This window comes from Vespula vulgaris, chromosome 24, assembly GCF_905475345.1.
Source record: "Vespula vulgaris chromosome 24, iyVesVulg1.1, whole genome shotgun sequence".
NCBI lineage: Eukaryota > Metazoa > Arthropoda > Insecta > Hymenoptera > Vespidae > Vespula > Vespula vulgaris.
Window position 1 is genome coordinate 605001 of NC_066609.1, and position 20092 is coordinate 625092.

At 36.4% G+C, this 20092-nt stretch overlaps 1 protein-coding gene across 16 annotated transcripts in view; it reads left to right on the top strand.

The window, feature by feature from the left end:
* Positions 1-20092, top strand: part of LOC127071975 (longitudinals lacking protein, isoforms N/O/W/X/Y-like) — a 123779-nt gene that overhangs the window by 37326 nt on the left and 66361 nt on the right. For 5 of the 16 annotated variants that reach the window (XM_051011918.1, XM_051011913.1, XM_051011911.1 and 2 more), the window contains one exon: positions 17987-18177. The exons of the other annotated variants lie outside the window; for them this stretch is intronic. The gene's annotated coding sequence lies outside the window, so the exon portion shown is untranslated. The remainder of the gene's footprint in view (positions 1-17986; positions 18178-20092) is intronic. 16 annotated transcript variants of the gene reach the window in all.

The following is a 20092-nucleotide window of genomic DNA, read 5'->3' on the forward strand; positions in this document are numbered from 1 at the left end:
TCTTTCGTCTAACGATCTCTACTTATTCTTCCGTATTATAAAATCGACTTCCTTCAATTTAATCGCCCACGACTTCCTCTTTTAATTTAGAAAAAAAGATGTAGAGAAAGGAAGTAGGAAAAGGTAAGAGGAAGAAAGAGAGAATTGAAAAGAGAAGAAAAAAAATTTTGAAAAGAAAAAAAAAGGATATTATTTTCATGTACGGATGAATGAAAGAGAGAGAGAGAGAGAGAGACAGGCAGGCAGGGAGAGAGAGAGAGAATGAGAGAAAGGGAAAGGGAAAAGTGTCTTGAAAACGTAATCGGCCGAGAAGCCCTTGATAAAGTCGAAGTAACCTTCTCACCGAGAATCGACAATTCTCGGAATCCGTCGTCCATCGTCTCGAAAACCTGTTGCATTTTAGCTCTTTGATATAACCGAAGAGAAATCGTATTTGATCTCCGAGTTTTTCATTGAAACAATGTTCATCACAAAAAAAAGTTTGTTTTTCCGTTTTTTATTTTATTTTTATTTTTTTCTAAATCTGTACGAACAAGATTCATTCGATTTACGATATATGTATGTATGTATGTATATATATATGAATTTTTTAATATACGTTGTTCAGAAAAGAATATATAAAAAAAATTTTTTTTATTTAACGTAATTTTCGTTGGACAAATCTAATAATTTTATTTATTTATATATATATATATATATATATATATATATATGTATGTATACATATATTAATTTTGCATGATAGTTTAGTTTTATAGTTATCGAGAATTTTTCTCGATTGCAATTAATTTTAATCGTTTAATCGAAATAATATCACGACACGTTGTTGCAATAAGAACCGATCAGAAACTTGTAAACTTAAATTTATCGCATAGTTACACTTATTACTAATTTTACTTATTTACTTATTTAGTTAACAACGATCGATCGATCGATCGAATAGACAAAGTCAATTTATCTATAGTCATACGTTTGTACATTTATACGTTCAATGCACACATACTGTTACATATATACTATGTCATACCGTACTTTGTAGACTTATATACACGTATATACATACATACGTACATACGTACGAGTAACACCTACTACAAGGATAGACACTACTACAAATAAATTCGAATATACTCTCGGTAAACGTAGAGTGAAAAACACATACGGAAGAGAGTAAGTACGATGGTGTATTATAGGGCTCGTAACGTCGCGTCCGGTATACATAAAATATTGAACGGAATTCTACTTGGTTGGTTAGCTCTCAGCGTATTCACCTCGAAGGAATGACAAGCCGGACGTCACCTCGTGTAAGAACCGATTTGATGTAACATCTTTTTTCCGGTTTAATGTTATGCAGAATACGAATTTCTTTTTTTGTCTTCTCTCTCTTTTTTCGTTCCATTTTTTTCTATTTTTCTTTGGTTTTCGTCTTCTTTTTCTTTTTCTTTTTCTTTCTTTTTTCTTTCGTTTGTAATTCGAATGCGGAATTGAAAGATTGGAAGACATTTTCTTCTCGTTTCATTTTTTTTTCTCTTTTCTATTGTCATCGTTTTTATTAATATCCAATTGGTTGCGCGTAGGAAAAGAAAGGATTGTACGATTTGAAAATTGTAGTATTAGAGTGGCATCATTATTTCTTTCTTCTTTTTTTTATGTATCATTTTGTAGATAGTATTACACTGTAATTATATTATATGTGGTTTACGAATGTAATATATGTTTTATTCTATAGTATGATAATACTATGTAAATAAATGCAGAGTTTACTTATACTATAGATATGAATTATTTAATAGGTATACTATACTATAGTGTAATTTATATCGTTATAATTCGCTATACTATGTTGTACTTGTATCGGTATACTATAGTATAAAACAGTATAATTATACGAGAGATAATTATTTTTTGTCGTGTCTATAAAAGGAAAAAAATGTATATAATGTGAAAATTATACTGTCCTTATACGGTATAGCTTATATTTAAACAAAAAATTTTAATAATAAAAACAGACACAACATAAGCTTCTGGCTTCAAATTTATGCAGTGTTAAATTTACATAGTATAATTACCTGAGAAATCAATTACTATACGTCGAGTATTTAAAATTTGTTCCATTTTAACGTCATATTTTCAACAATACATATATATATATATATTGTTAGTACATGATATAATATATTATAACATAATTCAATCATTTTTACTTATTTTTGATCATATTATCTTCATTATATTTCTATAAATATAATACAATATTACATACATATATTAACATAAATTTCATCGGATAACATTAATAAATTAATTAAACGTATCGAATGATCAAACATAAATATTATATTCATACATAAATAAAAGTAAAGAAAGCAAAGAAAAAAATGAATTGCAAGTAACACGTACAATATTAACAACAACAACAACAACAACAACAACAACAAGCAACAGCAAACAACAATACGATGTTAATTTCTCATTAACCCTAAATCAATATGATTAAAAAAAAAAAAAAAAAAAGAAGAAAAAAGAAAAACAAAAACAAAGACAAAAAAAAGCCACTAAAAAAAGAAAATTATTCGAATTGCCTCCGCGGCATTAACGCGAGTGAGAAGAAAGAGGGTTGAGTGGGAGCGAGGAGGGCGAGTTAGGGGAGAAAAAAAGAGGAGAGTGGAAGAGGGGGAGGGGGAGCATTTCAGGCGACCTTTGAGGTGACACGTACGCACACTTACGTACTTATTTACGCACATACATTATTACACGCATACGTACATTCTTACACACACGTAATAACTACACAACACAAACATATATATATATATACACATAAAAAAAAAAATATATATATATATATTATATACGAAGTAGGAAAAGAGAAGAGTACAACGAGTGGTAGCAAACGAATTCGCTTCGAATCGAGCTCGAGAACTCTAAAGTACACTTCCGTTCTCGATTCTCTCGCTCGATTAGAAAAGAGTGAGTGAGATAGAGATAGAGAGATACAGTGAGGTACAGAGATATAGAAAGAGATATAGAAACAGAGAGAGAGAGAGAGAGAGAGAGAAAGAAGCGTGGCGTAGATCGCGTTCTATGCAGTTTAGCTTAGCTAGCTAGCTAGCTAGCTAGCTAACCTAGCTACAGTAGTAAAGTAGTATGGCTTACAAAGTTCGCATCCTACGAAGGAATGCCTTGCCACGGTCTAACGTTCCACCGGAAATTCCCGTACTCTTTTTCCCTAACCCCCACTCATTCTGTATCTCTTTCTTTCTTTCTATCTATCTATCTTTCTTTCTTTCTTTCTTTCTTTCTTTCTTTCTTCTTTTTTTTTTTCTTTTTCTCTCTCTTGTTCTCTTTCGCGTCTGTTCTTTTCTCTTCCACCATCATGTTAGCGAGCTTTGAACTCAAGGTGATGAGAGAGAAAGAGAGAGGGAGAGAGAGAGAAAGAGAGAAGGAGAGAGAGAGAGAGAGAGAGAAGAAATATTATGCCTCCGGTTCGTACGATAATCTCTGCGTTCCGAATACCCCTCTCTTCTCCATCTTTTTTCCAAGACTCCCCCCTCTCTGTCTTTCTGTCTTTCTGTCTTTCTCTCTCTTTCTCTCTCTCTCTTTTTCTTTCTCTCTGTTTCTATCTTTTCTATCTATCTATCTATCTATCTCTTTTTATCTTCTTTTTTCACCTTGACTTATGTTGGGTGTTAGAAATGTATAAGCGATAAATGTTATGGTTTATGCAAGGACGAGCATGTGGAATTATTTCGGAGATTATTATATATATATATTTTTTTCTTTTCTTTTCTTTTTTTTTTTTGGGACGAAATTCTCATTATGGGATTTATTGATTATTGATGTAAGATCGATTAGTATTTTTGAAATTTTACGGCAATATCGTATATATTTATATGTACATATATATGTATGTATGTATGTATGTATGTATGTAGGTGTATATATAATGATATTATGATTTTTCTAATGATAATATTTATGATAATAATTATTTTAATCGATTAGATGTTTTAATGAATTATGACAAAAAAAAAAGAAAAGAAAAATTTCTTTGAGATTTGCAAGGCTTTGATAATAATTTTGTTTCGATAATTGATTCATAATTAATCAAAAAAAAAAAAAAAATAGAAAATATAGTGTCATTGCATAACAAAAATAAAAAATCATTGAACTACCGATTATACACGGAAGTCGAAAGTTTCAATTCGTATTCTTAAAATATTTCTCGAAAATATTTTCTATGAAATCGTGAAATTTTCTTTATATATATATATATATATTTTTTTTTTTCTATCGTTATTCCTAACAAACGAGATGTAGATACGCATAGCCCGCAATTTCTAATCAATATAAATGTAACTAAATATACCGACATATATTATTACAGTGTACTGTCTACAAATGAAATTTGAATATCAAAGAAGCTTGATAATTCAATCGATTCATCGATATAATAACTATCTAAGGTGTCGACTGTAAAGGATCGTTCGATCGATCTATCGATTTTCAAAGTTTTCGTCTTATTCGAAATATGACGAAAATGGGGATGATAATCCTGTCAGAGAAAACTGGCACGTAGTTAAAAAGTCAAAAGACGATGAGAGGAGAGAGTACTCGCGAGAAAGAGATCGAAAGATAGTTGGATAGAGATAGAAGAGGTCGAAGGTGACTAAGAAAAGGTTAAAGAAAAATAGTAAAAGAGAGAAAAAGTGATCGAGAGAGAGAGAGAGGGAAATGCGGATGGCATTTGTCTGCTGCTAATATTATTTTTAAAGTTCCCAAGCCGCGTTTTATATTTGGATCGTGGTTTTCTTTCTCAATCGAAGGGATGACTTTGCACGTCGATGAAATCTTTATGAGTGATCTACCTAGGTGCACCTAAATGCATATCCCTGTTACCAGTCGACCTTTCTTTGCCCTTTTTTATCCTTTTTCTTTTTTATCTTTTTCTTTTTTTTTTCTGTTAACGATCGGAAATATCAAACTCGGCCAATACGAAGTATCTGGGATATTGTCAGTCTACTTTCGTTGACTCACTATTACTAAGTCCTATCAGATATATATATATATATATATATATATATATATATATATATATATATATATTCTACTGACATCTTTTTACGGTATACGAGATGTCATTTTAAAGTCAGAGGAGACGGACTTACTCCGTAATAAGAATATTACATATACAAGTTTCTTGCAATTGGAGTAGTATTCTCTTTATCTTAGGATTACAATGTCTTAAATAAATTCGACATTTTTTAACAACGTTCTCTTTTCTCCCTTTCTTTTCTTGTTTTCCTTGATACATCTAGAATCTGTTGTATCTATCGTCCTTATACAATAAATTTCGTACTCAAGATTTATCACGTATACGCGCTCGAGATCTTATCGCGTTGGTGGAAAATAAATTAAAAGTAATGATAATAAAAGAAAATTCAATACGTATTTTATATCTTTTAACTGTCTCCGTTGTCGTCGTTACAAATTTTATATCCGTATTTATATATTTTGTATACGCGTTTGAGATTTTACGGTAGGTAACAAATAAGAAAAAAGAGAAAGAAAAAAAGAAAATTCGATATATATTATATATTGTAATATGTAAGTTAGATCGGATAGATCGAAGATCGAAGATCGAACAAGCCGGTCAAGCCGGTGTCTCTCTCTCTCTCTCTCTCTTTGAGAGACTCTCGGAAGAAGTCGGTATCCTCGTTCAACGAGTTACGGTAATCAGCTGATTATGACAGCGCGTGCGAGTTCCGTAGATGTTATATGGGGAGCACCAGTGTAGTAGAGTAATAGAGTAGTAAGTAATAGTGTAGTAGTAGTAATAGTAGTAGTGTAGTAGTCACTAGCCATCGTCGTGTCACTTGCAACGTCTGATCTCTCGTATTCGTAGAGACATAGGACATACCGGGTGTCTCGTTCGACTTTTATAAAAAAAGGAAAAATTATTGTTATTACTGTTATCATTATTGTAGAAAATTATCTTGTGGATTAATAGAATATTAATAATGTTTTATATATATATATTGTACGTAAATGATGCGTGTGCTTATATCGGGTGTCTCGTTCGAGATGATTCATTGAAATATTATTAAAGTAAAAAAAAAAAAAAGAATGATAACAAATCAATCGGTATATCTACGTACGGAATATTAACTATACTGTGCGTATGTATTATGTGTGCTTGTGTATGATGCATATGCTTATATCGGGTGTCTTTATCATAAATGATTCATCGAAATAATATTAAAGAAAAAAAAAAATGTTACAAACAAATATCCATCGATGTAACATAATCAACTTGTATATACGATACATCTACGTGATCTACACGAGTATATTTGAATAAAATTCATATTCGCGTTGGTAGAAATAAAATTTTTTAAAGAAAAGATTGTAACGGGTATCTAAATCATATCTTTCAATATCATATTCTTATTTCTTGGTATATATTTATGATGCCAGGCATGCTTATATACTACTGTAGGGTGGGAAAAAGGGGAGGAGGAGAAGGAGGAGGACCGCAGTGTATCATTTGAGATGGGATAGAAATATTATTAAAAAAAAAAAAAAGAAAAAAAAGAAAAGAAAGAAAAGACCAACAAAAAAATCTCTACATATCAGAAACAGCAATACACGCACATACATACACTCATACATATATATATATACACACACACACATATATATACATGTGCATCGTCGTCGTATATCAAAGATGAACACACTGCATCGATACTCACGATTCGATTTCGTAGAAGGCAAAATACCATAGAAAAAAGAAAGATTGGGTTATCGGAAGACAGACAGACAGACAGACAGATGTACATACATACATATATACATACATACATACATATATACATACATATATACATACATACATGCATGCATGCATATATACATACATACATACAAAGAGACGGAGTACGAGAGAGGAAAGAGCGAAAAAGAGGGATCGCTAGGAAGAACATAAGAGAGGAAGAAAGATATACAGAGAAAAAGAGAGTGAGAGAAAGATGAAGAGAGAAATAGTAGAAATAACTGCGAGAGACAGAGAGAAACAGAGAGAGAGAGAGAGAGAGAACAAGAACGTGAAAAGAGAAAGAGAAAGAGAAAGAGAAAGAGAGGAGACGAGGGTGCAGAAGTGGCGAACGATCGAGGGTGGGAGATTTTTACAAAAAAGTCAGGCACACAGAGAGCGGCCCCTTTCGCTGAGCGCCGGTCGTGGCGTCGGTGGCGACAGTGGCGGCGGCGGTGGCGGCAGCAACGGCAGTGGCAGCAACTGTGAGGGGTCGGGGGCTCGAAAGAGAGAGAGAGAGAGAGAGAGAGAACGTACGGGAAAGAAAGATAGAGAAGGAGGATGGGGAGGAGGATGAGGAGGTGGAGGAGGAAGGAGGGCGGACGACCTCGGCGATGATACGACAAAAAATCAGATGCACGGCCATTGGCTGTTCTCAATTCGAATTATTGGCTTCCCCGGTCGCCGTTCGTCAGAGCCTCCCCGACCTCCTCGATATTCATTCTCTCTCTCTTTCTCTCTCTCTCTTTTTCTCTCTGGTTTCTCCTACTCTTTACTCCCCTCGTCCGCTCGTCCGCCCCCATCCCTCCCTACCTACCTCCTCCGTCTCGGTCTCCTTCGGCTCGTCGTAGTCCTCCTCCTCCTCTTCCTCTTCCTCCTCCTCATTCTCCTCATTCCTCCTCCACCACCTCCAACGAGTCTCCTCTTCCTCCGAAGCTTTTCTACTCTCTTCCTCTCTCTCTCTCTCTTTTTTTTCTCTCTTTCTTTCTTTCTCTTTCTCTATCTATCTATCTATCTGTCTCTCTCTCTCTCTCTCTCTCTCGCGCTCTCTCTTTTGCAACGCGTCTCGTTCTCTTCCTCTCTTTCTCTTTCTCTTTCTCTTTCTCTTTTTCTCTCTATCCCCTTCAGGACGGCGGGCGCCGGCGAGAAGGGCCGAAAAAACTTGGAAAAAAAAATCCAATTTCGTTGCTATGGTGACCGGCGTGCGTTGACTTTGATAAAGATCCCCCGAACGAGCCACCTCCGCTTCTCTCTCTCTCTCTCTACTCCATCTCTCTCTCTCTCTCTCTTTTTTCCATCTCGCTTCCTATTTCTCCCGCGCTTCTTCCCTCCCCCGCCCCATCCTTCTTCCCCTGTTTCATATTTTTTTTTTGTTTTTCCTTTTCCTTCCCTTTTCTACTTTTTTTTTTTAATTATTATTCCTATTATTAATATTAATATTAAAATTAATATTATTATTATTTCCTTTATTATCATTATTACGATCAATCATCATCGTCGTCATCGTCATCATTATCATTATTATTATTATATTAATAATAATATACTATTAATTTTGATTCGTATTTTTTACATCGCATTGCTTTCGTCCTTGCTGTTAACCATCACTTCAGGGTGCAAAGGTTGAAGGGGTGGGATCAAGAGGATGCACAAACCATCGCAACGCTCTCTCTCTCTCTCTCCCTCCCTCTCTCTCACTTTATCCTTCTTCAGATTCTCCGATCTCACGCATACAAATACGCACGTACGTTTCCTTCGTTCGTCCGTGCTATCGTCCACCCAACCACCCTTATTCCCAACCTCACCCCCCACCATCGTCTCTGTTGCCGTCGTTGCGACCACCGTCGTCGTACTCCCTTTATCTCCTCTCTCCCTCCCACTTACCTCAGTCGGTTCACTGTCCCCCTACCACCCTCCCAAACCCTCCGTTTATTCTCCTTTCCGTTCGTTAGGAAAAACTGTAGGACCGAGGATCGCGAGAAAAAACTAGATGGATGGATAGATGGATAAATGGACGAATGTATGGTTGGATGGATGAATGGATGAATGGATGGATGGACGGGTTAGATAGTCATATAGTTAGGTAGCTAACTTAGCTAGGTAGATAGATGTATAATAAAGGATGGATGGATGGATAGGAAAAGTAGTTGGTGGTCTTTGCGTGCTCTCGTCTGACCCATATCAACGAGGGTTAGTTAAAAGGGGTGAGAAGGTTCGGTGACAAGGTTCTGCGGATGACGACGACGATTACGAAAACAACGAAGACGATACGAGGAGAAGGACGTTGTGACTACTATCAATCCCTTCAACGACGATCTATTCCCATGCATTGCTTTTATAACTACCTTCACCCCTTACCCTTCTCAATCTTCCTCTCTCTCTCTGTTTCTCTTCCTATCTCTCTTTCTCTCGTTCTTCTCGCTGACGGAGTGCTTCGTTTGTTTCGAGCATCGAGTATTGGAAAAAATTTTATTTACACGACAAAAAACATTATCGGTCGGTCGGTGGCGGGTGGTGGACGGTGGATGAGGAGGTGGAGGTGGAGGTGGAGGTTGAGGTGGTGGTGGTGGTGGTGGTGGTGGTGGTGGAGGAGGAGGACGGTCGGCCTGGGACCCACCCGTCTTTGTCGTCTCCCGTTCGATCTCCTCTTCCACCCTGCCTCTCCTCTTCCCTATAGCTCCAGCTGCCCCCTATCCTCCCCCATCCCCTCCTATCCCCCTTAGCCCCGCTGTATTCTCCCGTTCGTTATATTTTCTTTTTCTTTCTCTACCGGCCTTTTCATTCGTCGAGATAAATGGAAAAGAGAGGGGACGAGACTTCGAAGCCGCGTGGGGGAGAGGAAGAGAAAGAGAAAGAGGAGGAGGAGGAGGAGGAGGAGGAGGTGGTAGTAGGTATGAGCCAGGGGCCGGCTGGGCTCTCTGCTTCTGTCGCGGGGTAGAAACGTGAGGAGAGAGATAGGAGGAGGTTGGAGGTGGAGAGGGAGGGTGGTGTGTGGGGGGAACAGAAGGTACGCAGACTTTTGAAAAATGCAATTTAGGAGCGACAATGTGTTAGACGAAGTCCTGGATATATCTCTCCGTTCCACCCGAAAAACATCGACGGGGAATGAAATTGGAAGGAGGAGGAGGTGAAGCTTGAGAAAACTGAACGAGGAAAGAGAGAGTTGGTCCATAACACCGAAGTAACGCGTTTGTCAGAGAAAGATAGATATACATGATATGTACTTGTACGGAAGAAATGAGAGAGAAAGAGAGAGAATGATAGCGAATGAATAAGAAAGAAAGAGATAGAAAAGCATAGACATATCGTAAGTCCTTCGAACTTATCTACCGAGGACGCTTTCGTCCATTTACGTTCTCCAAACCTTCCCTGTTGTCCCTCTTTCACCACCCTCTTGGATCTCTCCTCCTCTTCCTCCTCTTCTGCTTCCTTCTCCACCACCTCCTCCTCCTCCTCCTCCTCCTCCTCCTACCTCCTCTTTCTCACCCTCCAGGAAACCTTCCGCTGTGTAGGCGGGTGTGATTTTTATTTTGAAAAACTTTTTTAATAAAAAAGTTAGCCGCTTTGCCTCCCACCCCCTCTCCTCCTCCTCCTCCTCCTCTTCCACCACCTTCTCTAACCTCCTCCTCCGACGTTCTCCTCCCGTTGTTATACACCGTGCAGGTGTGTAGCATGTATAGAAAGACGAGAGAGAGAAAAAGAGAAGGAAAGGAAGAGAGACGGAGATAGAAAAAAAGAGAGAGAGAGTAGTCTGGGCTTTTCTAGAGGTACGCGCGTATTAAAAGTTTCACGAAGCTCGCGATATTTCATAACTTTTCTGTATATTTCGAAAAACGTAGAACCTCCACCTACATCCCCCATTCCTGTCCTCCTTCTACCCCCTTCTCCTTCTTCTCCACCTCTTCCTCCTCTACCTCCCCATCCCTCGATCCGCCGTTCGTTGTCGTCCCGTACGGTCCACCTAAAGGACGACGACGACGACGACGACGACGACGACGACTATGTAGCGGTAGAACGTCCTAGGAAAGATTTAAAATTATCTTTAGACGCGTGCAATATCTTGCTGTTCTTTTTTCTACGTTATCGTGGAGAACCATGCCTCTCTCTCTCTCTCTCTCTCTGTTTGTCTATCTCTTTCTCTCTCTTTCTTGAGCGCATTTAAATACAAGATACCTTCGTCGTAGTTCTTATCTTTCATTTTTATCAATTTCGTCGTTCTAAATACTTGATTCGTGATTTTTTTTCTTCCTTTCTTTTTTCTTTTTCTTTTTACCTACCTCTCTCCTTATGCTTCCGTCCTTCTTTTTTATTTTGTTACATATAAATCTTTCGTATAAATTATTCTAATAGCGATCTTAGATCGTCTCAATTGATACAGTAATTCATCGTAGCGTTGTTCCTAATTATTACAATCTTTTTTCTATCCTTCTCGAATCGTTCAAAGAAATACAAAAGAAAATTATTATTCGTTACCAGTCGATTAATACCTCTCTCCCTTCCTTCCTCTCTCTCTCTCTCTCTCTCTCTCTCTCTCTCTCTCTCTCTCTCTCTCTCTCTCTCTCTCTCTCACTCTCTCGTTCTTCAAATATTTTAACAACATTATTCCGTTTCTTTACATTCTTATTTTAATAATTCACGACGAATCACCGTCGGTATATTTTCCTTGAAATTCTCTCAAAGAAACATATACAAATACACGCACGCGCGCACACATATATAAACGTCGTAAACTTACATACGTCTGTGCGTATGCGTCTGTTCGGTAGGACCATCGAGCAAAGAAAAGAAGAAAAAAAAAAAGAAGCAGAAAGAGAAAAAAAATAGAAAAAGAAAGAAAAAAAATGAAGAAGAAAAATAAAACTTCCTCTTTTCGTACCCTTCGAATATCATCCTCTTCTTTGGAGTCGAAGTCGAAAGCGCGAGTTGCGCTCTCTCGTCAATATTTCTTTTTTTTTTGCTTCTCTCTCTCTCTCTCTCTCTCTCCTATCTATCCTCCACTACCTTCTCCACCCTCTTCGACTCCCTCACTCCTTCCTCTCTCTTCGACTACTCGCTCAACCCTCTACCTCACCTCTCCTACACGTCTCTTTCTCCTACTGCGTCCAAGAGTCTTCAATTCGAACTCGTCCAGACCTCCTCCCCCTCTTGCATATATATATATATATATATGTGTGTGTGTGTGTGTGTATGGAGGGCGAGTGGGAAGGAGAGAGAAGGATGTACGTATAGGTTTAGATCCTCCCGAAGAGAGGATCTTCTTCTTCTTCTTCTTCTTCTAGAGAAGCCCCATGTCTTCTTCACGATTTTGCTATTTTTTTTCTCTCTCTCTCTCTCTCTTTCTCTCTCTTTCTCTTTTACAGACTTTCAGATTCTACACAATATATACATACACACACACACACACACATATATATGTGTATATATATGTATTTATCTCGAGGAACGACGAGACAGGCGCGTTTTTCGAGTCTACCTGTGCCTACTTTGCTGTTCTCGTTTTGCTCCTGAGACTTCTCTCCCTCTCTTTTTCTATTTTTCTTTCTTTCTTTCTTTTTATTTCTTTCTTGCTTGCTTGCTTGCTTGCTTGCTTGCTTGCTTGCTTGCTTCCTTCCTTCCTTCCTTCCTTCCTCCTTCCCCTTTTTATAATTCCCTCGTGGAATCAACGGGAATGGATACACGCAAGTAAGTCCGCGTCCCTTCTGTGTCTGCTTGGAAAATTTTGCAGACGATAGGGAGGAGGAAGGAAGGTGGAAGACCTCGCGAGGTCTCTCTATCTCTCTCTCTCTCTCTCTTTCTCTCTTTCTCTCGTTCTTTCTTTCTTTCTTTCTCTTTTTTTTTTATCTTTCTCTTATCGAAGGAAGCCTCATCGTTTTCTTTTCCTTTCTCGAATAAGGGAATAAACGAGAAGGGAACTTTGACCCTTTTAAGATATATATACGTATATATTGATTTTTTTTTAATTACAAATCACGATATATTTGTTCATTTCTTTCTTTCTTTCTTTTTTTTTCTTTTTTTTTTTTTTTTTTTTTTTTTTTTTTTTTTTTTAAGGACATAGTTTAGGAATATCGTTCGCGTGATAGTTGGAAGCGAGTATGGAGTAAATGTTTTTTTTTATTGTTCAATGATTATTTATTTTATTCCTTTTTTTTTTAATTATTTTCATTTCGTTTTTCCTGTTTTCTTTTCTCTTAATTCCCTTTCTAATTTTCATTGAGGGATAGGGATCCAGCATTAAAATTATATCTCTAAAATAGAAATTGTAGCGGGAGTGATACGTCTCATTCTAACAAATCGAACAATTTAAACTTCTATTTCATCGTATACACAAGATCGAATGATTTCCGAATTACATTTTTCTCCTCGCCATTCTCATCATCATCATCATCATCATCATCATCATTATCGTAACTCGTGCGTCTTCGTTCGTTCACATACGCTCGTAAACTCGTTGCTCCATTCGTTGCATTCGTTGCATCCTTTGCAAGTGTTTTCTACCTTCCCACGTGTGTATGTGTGCGTGTGTACATGCGTGTATGCGTTTAGGATGAAATTCAAATTCCTTTTCTCGAAAGTCGCGGAGGATGATCGCGAACAAAGCCAGTCGACCCTCTTCTTCTCTTCACCTTCGACTTGCCCCTACTCTTTCTTTCTTCTTTCTTATTTCTCTCTCTCTCTCTCTCTCTCTCTTTCCCCTTTTTCTTTCCTTATTCGTAAGAGATAGATAGTTAGATAGATAGATAGATAGATAGATAGATAGATACATAGATAGATAGATAAAGAGAGACCGAGAGAGAGAGAGAGTGAGAGAGAGAGAGAGAGAGAAATAAAAAAAGAAAGAAAGAAAGAAGGAAAGAAAGAGAGGGACGAAGAATTCGCAAAAAGGGTGGAATGCAGGGAGCACCCGTACGTCATTCTGTCCGTTGAACGATGCGGAACGATTCTCACTTTTTTCTCTCTCTTTCTCTCTCTCTTCTTGTCTGTATCTCTCTCTCTCATTCTCTTTTTTCTCTCCTTCTCCATGTCTGTATCTCTCTCTCCCTCTCTCTGTCTGTATGTCTGTCTTTTGTCTCTCTCTCTCTTTCTTTCTCTCTCTGTCCATCTGTCTATCCCTTTCTCTTTCTTTCTTTCTCTTTCCTTGTATATCTCTTTCTCTCTCTCTCTCTCTCTCTCTCTGTTCATCCGTTTGTCTTTCTCTCCCTTGTTTGTATCTCTCTGTCCGTCTGTCCTTCTCTTGCTCTGTCCATCTGTTTATCTCTCTCTCTTTCTTTCTTTCTCTCCTATTATCTGTATCTCTTTGTCTATCTGTCTGTTTATCTGTCTTTCTCTTTCTCTGTCCATCTGTCGGTCTCTCTCTCTCTCTCTCTCTCTCTCGTTTTCGTTCTCTGTCCATCTGTCTTGTCTCTTTCTCTCTCTCTGTCTCTCTCTCTTTTTCTCTGTCTGTCTGTCTGTCTGTCTGTTTGTCTGTCTCTTTCTTTCTTTCTTTTTTGAACTTCGTCTTGAGATGACATGCAACTTCGAAATTATATATTTACAATTAAATATCCAATTAATAGTATTTTCGTAAGTTATAATTCATTTTTATGGTCACGCGAACACGTCATTGTTAGTTTTCATATTCATTTCTCTACTTATTCTTCTTCTTCTCGTTCTGTCTTCTTTTTTTATTCTTCTTTTAATTTTCTTTCTTTTTTTTTCAGTAAAACTAATTAAGCGTAGCGTAATTATTAATATAATTAATACTGCTCTGATATTTATATTATATTCGATCATATTAGATCAGATCGGATAAAATTATACTAAACTATAATAATAATAATAATAATAATAATATGATTATATCATATATACACTATATACCGATATACTATAGTAATTTTTAAGTTTACTTACTTTAGTATAATTTGTTTATTGTATTAATATATTTATCATTCGTACTAATTAATATAATTATCACTCGTACTAATTAATATTGCCGGATTATCTCGCAAACGATACGTAGCAGCAATTTTTTTTATTAGACACGATTTTGATTGCAAATTATCACGGGCGTGTAAATATGCAAGAAGGAAAAAGAAACGAAAAAGAATTTGTACGTTTATTTTTTAATCGAATCAGAATCGTGCAAATTTTTCTTATTAAACTTTCTTCAAATTTCAATCCGTCGCGAGATATTTGCTCGGACATTTAAAACGGACACCTTGTACATATATACGTACATACATATATATATATATATATATATATATAATTATATATAATTATATGGTACTCATTATTAGACTTGCACTATTATTATTCATTTTGTTATGTTGACGAAAAAAAAAAAGGAAAAAAAAAAGAAAAAAGAAAATAGAAGAAATTGTAAATCGTGAAAATTACATTATTAAAATTACTAACACAAACGTTACTTATACTCTCTACTTATAATTATACCGTAGCAATACTATAGAACTTTCACGTTGTTAAAATATTTTTTTTCTTTCTTTCTTTTTTTTTCCTTTATCTCTCTCTGCTAGAAATTACTTTATAAACAGGTATTTCTAATGTCAGAACTCGAAAAGGAAAGAAAAACGGAGTAGAAAAGAAAAAGTAAAGAAAATAAGAACGAAATATTTGTTAATTAGTTTATTCAACAAATTGTCTTGAAATTTTATGATCAGTTACGTACTTATGAACTTTAACTTATGAAAATCAAAAATGAAATATTTCTAATGCACATGTTTCTGTTTCATAAATATATATGTATATATATATGTATATTATATATATATACACATACATATATACGTAGTATCGCACGCTCGAACGAGAATTTTTGATCCTAATCGCGTGCAAATGCCAATTATACGAATCTCTTACGTCGACATATAAGAGTATCGATATGACTATATACATACATACGTATGTATATATGCATATATATATATATATATATATATATATTCGCGTGAGAGAAAAATCATAATTTAACGAAGCAGGAAATAATTAAGCCTGACTATAAAACATGCGTAGAGTCAATTTTCAATTAGATTTTCTTAGAAGTTAACGTAATTTATCGACATCGTACGAGCTATCGTTTCTAAATTCTTTTTACTCTCAAAAATCGATTTTAACGTTTTAATGTGTCGATATCGATTGCCAATCGAGTAATCGTGCGATTAACATAAGAAGAGAGAAAAGGTTATCGAGGTGGAACGATCTTGGATCAAACGTCCCCTTCTCTCTAAACTCTATCTCTATCTCTATCTCTATTTCTATCTCTGTCTATCTTTATGTATAGATTATATTCTATCAAATAGAATGAAGTTACAAGCAAAAACTTTACGACGCGTGCATATGTGCATGCACACATACACCCAAGCACACACAACAAAACAAACACATATACACGTACACATATACGCGTAGAAATACAAAACAAACACAAATGTAAATCGTGGACATATAAATAGGGATAAGATCAGCAGGAAGTAGAGTGGGGAGAACTAAAAAACTCTATCTCATTCTCTGTCTCTGTCTATCCGTCTATCTATCTATCTATCTATCTATCTATCTATCTATCTATCTATCCTTTTCTTTCTTATTGTAGTTTGCGATGGTTTAGATAGTGCATTAAATGCAAATGAGAGCAAACTAAAAAGAGAGAAGGAGTTAGAAAGTGAGAGGGATGTAATAGATGAACGAGCGAGCGAGTGAGCGAGGGAGCGAATAAATGAGAGAAAGAAAAAGAAAGAGAGAGAGAGAGAGAGAGAGAGAGAGAGAAGAAACGAGTGTAATACCCTTACTCGAATCGTCGTTAACGCGATATAATGCAAGTAGAGGCAAATGCAGTAGAGCATCGGTCGGTTTCGTGTCTTTCTCCTCTTCTATCTCTTTCTATTTTATCGTATGTATATGCAGACACGACGAAAAGAGAGAGAGAGAGAGAGAGAGAGAGAACGGCAGCGAGAGAGCAAGAGAGCAAGAGAGCAAAAGAGAAAGAAAGAGGGTGAACGTTGTGCGGAGGTGCTCGGCAAATGACAGCGGAAGGGTGGAAAAAAGGGGTAGGCCGACAGAGAGAGAGAGAAAGAGAGAGAGAGAATGTAAGAAGGTGGAGGAAAAAAGAGATAGATAGAAAAAGAGAGAAAGAGCATGGGTGGAGAAAAAAAGAAGAGGAAGAGACGGAAAAGGTGAAATAGAAAGAGAGAGAGAGAGAGAGAGAGAGAGGGAGAGAGAGAGAGAGAGAAGGCGAGAGAAATCGCGTTGGAGGGTGAGAAAGAGGAGTATAGAGAAGAGAGAGAAAGAGAGAGAGAAGGTAGGGTGAATCATAGCAGTGGTGGGGCACTCGAAAGGGTGGAGAATATGAATGTGTGTATGTGCACGTATAAGAGAGAAAGAGAGAGAGAGAGAGAGAAAGTGTATGGACGAGAACAGGGTGTCTCTTTTGAGCCGCTGAACTTTGCCAAGTTCGAAACCGTCCGAGGCCGTGGCGACTCTCTCTCTCTCTCTCTCTCTCTCTCTCTCTCTCTCTCTCTCTCTCTCTCTCTCCTATTTCTATCTCTGTTACTCTTTCGGTCGCACTCACGACGTTGCATTTCCCTCTACATTTTCCTTCTCTCTCGCTCACTCTTTCTCGCGACAGCCAACGAACACCCTCTCTCTTTCTTTCTCTCTCTCTCTCTCTCTCTCTCGTTTTCTCTCTTTCCACCAACGTATCCTCGGCCGTCGTCGGTATTATGGAAATTTTGAACCAATTCGAAAATCAATAGCTCCGCTACCCGCCAAGTCTCGAGGCCGCCTACCCCTGCAACGATGCTCCTCCCTGATATTTATTGAGAATCCGCCGGCGACGATTCCGTAGGAGGAGTTTTCCCTCCTCTCCCTCACCCTCTCTCTTTCTCCCTATTTTTTTCTCTCTCTCTCTCTCTCTCCATGTTTTTTTTCTTCCCTTTTATATCCTCTCTCTGCTCTTCCTCTTCCTCTTTTTCTTTTTCTTTTTTTTTCTTCTCTCTTTTCTTCTTTTTCTTTTTCTTCGGCTTCTTCGTCTGCTTCATCTTCTTCATCTTCTTTCTCCTCCTCTTCTTCTTTTTTCTATTTTTTTTTTCAATTTTACTTAATTTTATTTCGTATTTATTTCTTTTTTTGTTAATTTTTTGTTTATTTTATTTATTTTTTTTTTTTCTTTCGAAGAGCCATCTTGTCCCGTATTCCAACCCCTGGTTAGATGAGAACCACCATCACCAACATCGCTGTCACCAACAACAACGTTACTACTATCCTCATCGTCATTATCATCATCATCATCGTCGTCGTCGTCGTCGTCATCATCATCATCATCATCGTCGTCGTCATCGTCATTGTCACTACCATCCCTCAATACGGTAATATTTCGAAATAGAACCATCCGATCGGATGGATACTGTACTCTTGCAATTATCGTGAATTACGCGAAGAAATGATGGAGACAGAAAGACAGAGAGAGAGAGAGAGAGAGAGGGTGTGTTAACGAGAGAAAGAAGAAGTAAACTTATATTGGTTTTTAATGTAAACGTTTAGTGATAGTAATCGAATGATACTTCGACATCATATATACACAATTTTAGTGTATCGTTTTTGCAATAATTTTTGCATAAGATTTTTTCATGTATATATGTATAGGGTGTCTCATTACGTTGTAGATACGTCATATCCATTCTTTTTTTAATTAAAAAAAAATGTTTCTTTCTGATTATACAGTTCTCATTTGAGTGACTCAAAAGTTTTCAGATTACTTATTTATATTTTAATGAATTATAAAAGCAGATAACTATTTTATCTTTCGATATTAAATTTTACTCGTTAGAGATTTGCTTCGGTATTATTGATGGTGGTTATATCAAGGTATTAAAGTATAGTACTTTAATCTGGGTTATTAAAAATTAATTAAATAAATTGCACGATAATAGTGATATCAATTTTTGGACCAGTTAGAATTCTGATAGGTTCAATTAAATATTTCTTATTAATTAAGAAATAATATCTTTTATTATGAAAATCGATCAATGCAAATAGTAAGACGAAGGTTAATTTTTGAACAACTCGCGATAGATCTATTCTAACGCATTATTAAAAATTGATTAATCACAAACGTAAAGTCATCGTCTTAAAAGATAAAAACTTTTCGCGATATTAAATTTCTGATAAATTTACTTTATTATACCGCGACAAACAGGGGATATATCGTTTAAAAAAATCAATAGACTGAATTATGAGATAATAGTAAAATAATCGACGGTAACCGTTATCATCGATATTCGCTTATAACGGATTTCTTCTATTATTATTTCTAATAGCCGAATATAACATTACAGAAAATTACCAAAAACTAAACAATGAAATTAATTCGATCAGATTTTACGTAAATAAAAAAATCAATCGATCGTCATCGTCGTTATCTTCAAACTATAACTTAATAATGAATAACAATTATCAATAATTATTTCATACAATCTTTACCCTATATCGATCATTTACTTTTACTCTATATCCCTGACGAACAACTAAGTTCACAATTAATCTCGCACTAAAAATAATACCTGAACAAAATTTACTTTATCTTGGTCCATACTTGAAATACTTGAGAATCAAATATCTATGTCCAAAAAAAAAAAAAAATAAATAAAAAAAAAAGAAAAAGGAAAAAAAAGGAACAACAACAACAACAAAAGAAAAACAAATCAACTGACCAAAAAAAAAAAAAACGAAGAAAGATACCAATAAAATACCAACTCTCGTCGTATCGCTTCGACCTTTAAATTTCTACAAATACATACGCACCTACACACACACACACATACACACACACACGAAACATTGATATGTGCGATAAAGAGGGTCAGAAAGTAAAAGAGAAGGGCTTGAAAATGTCGGATATTCGTTTGAAAATCTTCAACAACGAGTTTTGCTATACCCTACGACGATGAAGAAGAAGAGAGGAAGAAGGAGTATAGGAGGGAGGAAACGGGGAGGATGAGGATGAGGTTGAGGATGAGGAGGGAGGATGAGGTGGAAGGAGGGAGAGAGATCGCCGATGGAGGTGGGAGGAGGGTGAAGGGGTGAAGGGGGAGAGTAGGCTTTTTCGCTCGAGGGGCCTTGGATTCCGAGACGCTTGGAATCGCTTCGGTTCCCATGATTCTCTGCGGCACTACGAGTTAGAGAGGTGGAATGAGAGAGAGAGAGAGAGAGAGAGAGAGAGAGAGAGAGAGAGAGAGGATAGGGCCTTCTCTATCTATCTCTTTCTCTTTTATTCTCTTTTTC